This window comes from Silene latifolia, chromosome 2 (genome assembly GCF_048544455.1).
Source record: "Silene latifolia isolate original U9 population chromosome 2, ASM4854445v1, whole genome shotgun sequence".
Lineage (NCBI taxonomy): Eukaryota > Viridiplantae > Streptophyta > Magnoliopsida > Caryophyllales > Caryophyllaceae > Silene > Silene latifolia.
In genome coordinates, this window is record NC_133527.1 from 188,913,616 (window position 1) to 188,922,374 (window position 8,759).

At 41.0% G+C, this 8,759-nt stretch overlaps 1 long non-coding RNA gene across 1 annotated transcript; it reads left to right on the forward strand.

The window, feature by feature from the left end:
• Positions 1–4,976: 4,976 nt before the first annotated feature.
• On the forward strand, positions 4,977–7,916 carry LOC141643937 (uncharacterized). Its single transcript, XR_012543804.1, has 2 exons — positions 4,977–5,622; positions 7,626–7,916. It is a non-coding gene; the product is annotated as an uncharacterized LOC141643937 (long non-coding RNA).
• Positions 7,917–8,759: the final 843 nt, after the last annotated feature.

Sequence of the window (8,759 nt, forward strand, 5' to 3'; positions counted from 1 at the left end):
GGGCAACGGCAACGTTCATAGCTCTAATTATGGCCATAACGTACCCATTCAGCGGAAACCGGAGCCCGTACTCCAAATGCCGCATGTATACGCCGGTGTGGCCCGGTGGAGGACAACAGACGGATCGACCCTCCCGGGGATAACAATTTCGTATCCCCCCGAAGAAAAAATGGCCCTCGAAAAATTTTCTCGCGGAACAATCGGCAAGCTTATGGGACCAAGCACGATCAAGGCGAACCTTACAGGCATCGCCGTGATCCATGACGTACTGTCTCCCCTCATTAGGACGAGGCCTTTCCTCCTCCTCACCGAAATCATCACCAAAATCACCATAAGAATCATCATCCTCCCATTCCTCCAGAATTTGGGGATCGACTTCAGGAGAAGGGGACCTAGGGCCCCCCGACGCAGGTTTACTAGGTCCAGCATCAGCAGAAGACATGGTTCACAACAAATCACTAGCAAGAAAAATAAAAAGTTTGCTTGTTTACCTTAAAGAAAAACACTCGCCGGATCAAATACTCCGAAGATTAAGAAGACGAAGACAACCCTTGAAAGTTTGGAGAGATGAAGATTGTGGAGAAAATTTTCGAAAATAAAATGGAGGCCAAAATCACGGAATAACTGCCCTATTTATAGAGAAAAGCCCATGAAGAGGGACCAATCAGGGCACAGCCCATGAAGCGTCAACCAATCAGCGAACATACACGTGTCAAACATGCAACCGCAGGATGTCAATCGTTGCAACAGTTGAATGTCAATCAATGCAACAGTGACCAAGCGTCTTCAACACGCCTATTCACATCTCTTCGACTGTTCATCTTCCTCAACAAATTCCTAGGTATCTAGTCTCCGCCGGCCACCCGATCAACCAAGCTAGGAAGCACCGGCCGGGGGCAATCAAAATCAACCGGCACTCTCAGCCCTGGTCTCGGCCAGCGTCATATTCTTTTCCACATTGAATACCCTTTACGCATCCATGTGGAGGGGGGATATGATATATGGTACGGCCTAACAAGAGCCACGCCGATACAGAAGAATTTGCGAAATTTACTTAGTGCAGAATATATGCTCAGCATACATCGGAGCCCATACCACGGCATAGACTACGCTGGGGGCAAATTGATGGGGCATATTCTGCACCGCTGACCAAGTCAACACAATGAGCAAGGTCAAAGATATCCACAGCAAAGTCAACGACTCAGACAACCTAGCCGATGCAGCCCATCGGCCGGTCAGCCTGGGTCTCGGCCTGACAATCCGCCAGCCGGGACACATACCCGCGTACTCACATCCAAGACCCGTCGGCCGGCCTGCCATAGGTCCATCGGCCGAGGGTAGAACGGTCTTTCCACCTGATAGCCACTTGGCCACTTGGCCACTACGTGACAAAAGGTGAAAGCCTATAAATACTCCTCAACCTTCTTTGAGGAAAGGATCCCACAATTTAACCTAAACACACTATTCATCTGGTAATATCTCCCTTATCTCTCTACAATACATATCTAGCCAAGTAACACAGCTTAACCCTTTAAGTTTACTGACTTGAGCGTCGGAGTGAGTACGCTTGGCACAAAGCCAAGCCCTCAGTTCGTTCATTGTTGCAGGAGAGGCCGAGAGGGACGATAGAAGCAAGAAGGGTTCAACTCAAGACATTATTCTACAAGCCACGGGTGGTAACGATACTTGCTCTGGAATTACACCCGGAACAGAAGGCTATGGTGAAGGCACTTGTACTTCAAATGCAAGAAACCGAGAAATCTAGGGAAGCTCATCTACAGCTACTTAAATCTCAAGTAGCCCAATTAGCTGCCGAGTTGGATTCTAGAGACTCAGAGAAGGTATATGCTGTTTTTCCCGTCAGTAGTATTTCCCATGGAAGACTTGAGCTGCTTATTGATGATGAAGATTTGTACGACTCGGAAATTAAAGAGCACGAAGCATTTCTCAAGCACTTCACCAGGGTTCAGCATGAAACGCTCGATTGAACAACCCATCGTATTCGATCGAGTAAATTCTACGAGGAAGAATTCGATCGAGTAGAACAAACCACTCGATCGAATAGCTGTTATGAGGAAGACCTCGATCGAGCAGATCATGTTGTTCGATCGAGCAATATTCAAGAGGAAAGATTTCGATCGAGTATTATCTTTACTCGATCGACCACATTGGCCATGGAGCGTAATGATATGTCACTTTGGTCCGCCTTGGATGACAATATGGACGAAGACAATGGTTATGGTGAATCCCCCATCTTCAAAGCCGAGCTGGATGCCTTGAAGGCTGCGATTTACGGGATAGAACCCACGAAGGAGGGGAATGAGAAGACAGCTGAGTCACTGATTGCTCCTAGCACGGAAGAGGTAATACATTCTTTCATCAATGATTCCGACGTTGAGAGCAACCAGACTGAGGTAGTTAACGATAATTTCATTATTGTTGGTATTAATAATACATTATCTCATATGATTCATACAAGTTTAGTCAGTAAGGGTTGATTGGGTTTGTTATTTCCCTTGCCGTTTTTCCTTCATTCCTCGAAACAGCCTCTTGTGCGTACATTTTCACGGGACATTAGGGTGTCATGGGTGAAGGCCCTGTGGTGGAATTCATCTGAGAACTCCTCTTCGCTTATTTTACCTGTCTTTTTAGTTTTCCTTCCAGAATAACGGGCTGTGTTCAGGCCAACTTCTTGCATGTCCAAACACCTCCTGGGTCTGCAATTTATAGTGCTGAACATGGCAGCTTCAATTGCAGCCATCAAGGATTTTCTTTCTTCGCGTCTATCGGGTAGATTTGTTTACGTCCGTTGCCTTGTAGAAACTTCAATCTACTGCTGGTTGATTGTCTTATTATGTTTACGTATGTTTTCCCTGCTTCTTGTCGGTTGATATTTTGACTTGGGCTCTCACCTAGGTTGCACGAAAACGGACACGGACACGCGACACGGCACTTGAAAATTTTTAGGACACGGACACGGCAAAAAAAAAAATCAATATACATATTAAAATAAAGGGAATTTGAAGAACATTATAACCAACATCTAAACTTTGGTCATTTAAAGGCCACAAAATCGTAAAATGACAATCAAGATTCATGTCTGTTCCGGGTGTAATTCCAGAGCAGTTATATGTTACCACCCGTGCTTGTAGAATGACGTCTTTAGTTGAATCCTCCTTGCGGTCTCCTGAAACGATGAACAAACTGAGGGCTCGGATATGGACCGAGCGAACTCACTCCGACGCTCAAGTCAGTAACTTAGAGAGGTAAGTTGTTGTTACTTGGCAAAGTACGTATTGTAGAGAGATAAGGAAGATATTACCAGATGAATAGTGATTCTTAGGTTAAATTGTGGATCTCCTCCTCAATGAGAGTTGAGGAGTATTTATAGACTTTCACCTTTTGTCACGTAGTGGCCAAGTGGCTAGCAGGTGGAAAGACTGATCTACCCCTCGGCCGAGGGACCCATGACAGACCGGCGGGCTCTGTTGACTCACCGCCGAGGGGTCTTGGATATGAGTTCGTGGATGTGTGCCTCGGCTGGCTAGTTGTCCCCGCCGAGGCACAAGAGACAGGCCGACAGGTGGCGTCGGTTAGGCTGTCTAAGCCGTTGACTTGCTGTGGATATCTTTGACCTTGCTCAATATGCTGACTGGTCAGCGGGTGCAGAATATGCCCCATCAATGTCTTATACGTTAAAATTAACATGTCTTAATTAAAACTACAAATTTCCAAATTATAAACCCAAATTTAAATAAGCATTTAAGTCTTACAAAATAAAATAAAAAGTATCAAAGGTTTCAAATTACAAACCCAAATTCGAGTCTTACAATATTATTCGCCATAGTTATCAAACCGAATATTTTCCGCAAAATATATTAATATTAAAAGGCACCAGAAATAAGTTGGACAAACAATGCTCACCAAAAGCTAAAAAAAGGGAGTTCACGTATCATCCTTTGCACCATTATAATTATTCATTAAACTTCTTTCGGTAAGTCGGAATAACAACTCAGTTATTCGCTTATTTGGTGTGTCCATGAGATGTCAGGGGAAAATGGAAAAGTGAGATGTCGTGATAATTGATAAAGTGAGATGTTGATTTCAAAACTGCTTATCTGGTGTGTCCATCGGACACGGGCCGTGTCCAACCATGTTGGACCGTGTCCGACACGTTTTCTTTTAACATAAAAACCGGGGACACGGTTCAAGGTGTGTCCAGAACGTTTTCAGACGTGTCCTACGAGTGTCGGTGTCCGACACGGTGTCCGACACGGGAACGCTCAAAACTAGGCGTGTCCGTGCAACCTAGGCTCTCACAACCTATATTTACAGGTGCTAAGCATAATTTAGTTGTGCTTTTCTTTCCCTATTTAGTTATTTAAAACCTTTTCGCGGTCCTTTTGTCTTTACTCTTCTTTTAGATAGTCAGTTACGAGCGTTGAGAGGGAGGGGTTGAGTGGGAGTGTGGGATGGGAGGAGGGGGCGTCTTTTTATGGAGAAAAAGAGAGGTTGTGTTTGGCTTTGCTTAGTTTGAGAGGGAAAACTGGAGAGAGGGAGGGAGAAAGATTTATGTTCGGTTTTGTTCAGATTGAGAGGAAGGGACGGGGGAGAGAGGGTTGGTGGAAAGGAAGGAGAGGTCTGTGCCTTTTGTCAGTTTGAGAGGGAAAGATGGAGAGCTAGGTAATTTTGGTTGATGGCTTGTCGTATTTTGGGAGTAGTTGTAATGAACCACAATAAAACTACTATCAAGTGTCATTGTCAGCATGCTGTATCACTTTAGATCTGCATTATTATTTCTCTATAATACATGTCTTATATATGCATCATGTTATTTCGGTTACTTCATTGTTGAAATGCACGTTTAAGAGGTTCTTAGAGGCACATAACTAGGAGTTTAGGACATAACCACATGTGCATAGCTTGAAATTCTCTTCTCATGTAAATATAGATCTGAATTGGAAGCAAATAAATAACGCTTTTAGTGATGGAGTTTTGTGCTTTGAGTTTTGTCGCGTCGAAAAGACACAACTACGTCTTGCTTTACCGTTGAACCTTGAAACATTATTTCATGTTCTGTAAATAGAACAACTTCTATAGGTACTTCAATAGCCTTTTAGGTGGAAGCCCGACTTTGTTTTGCTTATTTAATTTTTTTTCCCCTCTAGAAGATGAGTAGTACATGTTTTTGTTATTTATGTTTCATACATACTTCATCGTGTAACTTTGACAAGTTGTGTTTTACCTTGTTGATGGTTTCAAATTATACCTCGCAAGTGCACGATTGTCGTTGTACACTATTGAGGGTCGATGTAATACCTCAAATATTTTAAAACTTATTTTAATACTATATATATATTTAAAAAAAAAAAATTGAAATTGGAACTTAATCGCTGGCCATCTGTTGGAAGCGGTTTCACTTTGGGAAAGGAGAGGAGATGGAAAAAAAAAAAATGAAAAACGCTTGGCTGTCTCCGGAAGGGACGGCGATAGCTCCCCTGCCTCTCTGCCTTATTATCTACCTTGATTCATCTTCTTAATCCGGTGGTCAAGCTGTTCGGTCATGGCTTTGTGTTGCCAATCTTCTTTTCGCCCAATTCCAATTAGTATTTCAAAGTTAAGGTAACACGATTCTACCGATCCTAATACTCTTATTATTGTTCGGGGTTGCTTGTTTATCTATTTGTTTGTATTCATCAACTTTGATGATCAAGGTGATTTTTTGTGGCAATTATTTGTAATAATTGTGATTATTAATTTTATCGCTAATTATAATATTTTATTTTCTATATTACTACAGTATGATATTGTTTGTGAGATGGGGTTTCCTATCGATTTATTTGTCCTTGGTTCGGAGAAGCGTATAAATTTATGGCTAGCTATTAAGTTAAAGTTGTGTGTTAGATGTGCTCCTAGATGTGCTGCACAGGGATAAGAAATCAAGGACTAGTAGAGTGAGCAAGTTGAGTTGATTAGTTAACGGTGTCCACAAACAATTTTGGTTATGTTGCTACGAGACAGAATTACGTTAATTTTGGTTATGTTGCTACGAGACAGAATTACGTTCAATTGTGTTATATGGTGTACTGGGAATGAGATTAGTTTACTCTATTATTTGGATATAAGTTGTGACATCAATCAGAGACCAAAAATCTCGAGTATTGTGTTTAAATTGTCCCTTCCTTTGCCTTTGACATGCGGTGAGTAGCTTAGAGTATTTACTCTAAGTGTTGAGCACGGTTCTTTGAACCTTTGACGATATTGAAATTGAGATTGAGATTGAGATTAGTATTGAGTTATGGAGCCGTTGTGCATATTATGTCTTACGGTCCATGTACAACCTTGGTGATTGAGTTCATTGTTATCAAGTTTTAGATTGATATTGAGAAGGAAGTATTGTCTTGCGGTTTATCCATTACTCCTTGTCCTTGGCTTAGAGTTAACCGATGAGAATACGATACCTGGTTACGTTAGAGTATTATATTATTAGTCGGAGTAGTAATGAGTTGAGCATGATGATATTGTTGACATTCGTTATCAAGTTAAAATGATAGTGGCACCTGTGATTAGTAGTAAATGAGAGCTTGTAAGGAAATAAGGATAACTTTGCTTTGATAATGATCTTTTGGCAAAGTCAGGTTATGATCATGTCAATATATATTTTCTTTGTGGCCTTATTACGACTTTGAGATCGATATCCATTTTCCTGTAGTATTGTATTTTATATTGTCGTTTCCTTTGACATTTACCCGAGGGAGAGTAGCTCGGAGTTTTACTCCGAGTATTGTGGTAATAGTTTATGATATGTATATATTTATATAATATTTTAGCTAAGAGTATATTTTTATTAATAAGTAGTACTCCCTCTGTCCCGGTCATTTGTTGTCCTTTTCCATTTTAGGGTGTCTCAGTCATTTGTTGTCCTTTCTATTTTAAGAATGAACTTGATGAGTAATTTGATCATTCTCATTCAATTTGTTCCACTTGTCATTTAGTTATTGGCTATCTCCTCTTTCCTTGGTCTTTGTGCCAAAACCAAAAGACAACAATTGACCGGGACGGAGGGAGTACTTGGTAATGGTTGGTGAGGATGGTCCCGAGATGGGTTGATTATAAATGAGTTTGATGGTTGGTATTAACTATTAATGAGTATTGTTTATCAGTTTTGTACAATGAATTATCAGTTTGTTGGGGATAGAGCAGCAAGTAGAGTTAAAGCCATTGATTTTAACTCAATGAATTTATATAGTGGAACTTACAGTATACAATGAAACTCTTGATTTCCTTGTCCTAGGGAAGTTTTTATATCAGTAAGAATCTTATTTGGCCTTGTAGCCGAGATGAGATAATAAATGGAGACTTAGATTTTGATTTTGGCATGGTAATATATTTACTTATCGTTTATTTTGACTCGTGGGGGAGTAGCTTGTAGTTTATACTCTGTGTTTATTTTTATTTACACATAGTAAGTACCCGAGTTAGATTAATTTTTGGAATAATTATTCTATTTTCTTTTTAATATGACTAACTCAACTTTATTTCGGAATTTTACATTTTATTTAGCGTATTCGCTAAAATTCTAAGCCATAAGATTAGAGAATTAAAGTTTGGCTCATAACCCGCAGTGGCGAGCCGGCATTTTAAATGCCCAGTGAAGATTATAGATTGGCTTATAACCCACAGTGGCGAGCCGGCATTTTAAATGCCCAGTGAAGATTATAGATTGGCTCATAACCCGCAGTGGCGAGCCGGCATTTTAAATGCCCAGTGAAGATAATCCAGTGAAGATAATGAAGTGAAGATTTTATTTAAAGTTTTTAAAAGTTTGTTTACATTTTGTATTATTTTATATTTAAAAGGATTTGTAATAAGAGATTTTATATATTAAAATTATAACATTTCTGTATTTTCGGCGAGTTTTATATATCAATTTTAGTTCTTAAATTTGCCGAAAAATGCAGGGGTGTTACAGTCGATCCCACAAGGAGTTGGTAGACTACTAATCGTTCTAATTCTTGTGCTTAGCTAAGTCAACAATAAGGGAGATGGGATTTTGACTAAACAACTAAACTAAATAAAATAAAATGCAACTAAACAAGAGAAGGAAAAATTAGCAAGAAAAGATTAAGTTCTAATCAAATGAGAAAAAGGCCTAGAACTCGGTTCTCCCACGACTATTCGTAATTTCACATGTCAATTCCCTTAGGCTAATCTTAAGGGGTAGAAATGTAAGGGGGAAATGGCTCTAATTCGCCTACTAACTCCCTCTCGAGCTCATAATAGGACACTAGCTATCCCAACTAACCCCCCTCTCGGGTTCGAAAGCCGGAATCCCAAGTTTAACACCCAACTACTCGAAAACACATGTAATTCTCAAGGTAGCCTAGTATCGACTAAGGTTATTAAGCCCCCATCATAATCCGGGTTATCCCACTCCTCCTCTCGGAGGTCAATTTCAAACACTAGCCTAGAGGTACCCTCCCTTGGTTCTCGGTAGTGTGCTCTGCATACAGGTAGCGAGGCCAATTGATTATTCTCTTCTTAACCCCAATTCAATTTGTGCTGATGTGCTCTGTCGGTGGACCGGCTGCCGGCCTACCGTTAGAACACAGTCTTCAGCTCCCTTCCTTTCTCTCTTGGCAATGTCTGGGGGTGTTCTGCCGGTGGCAAGACCGGCTGCCGGTGTGCCGGCAGAACATACCTTTCACCCTTTTTCAACCCCTTTACTTCTCATGCTTACACGAGTTAGCTCCTTCACT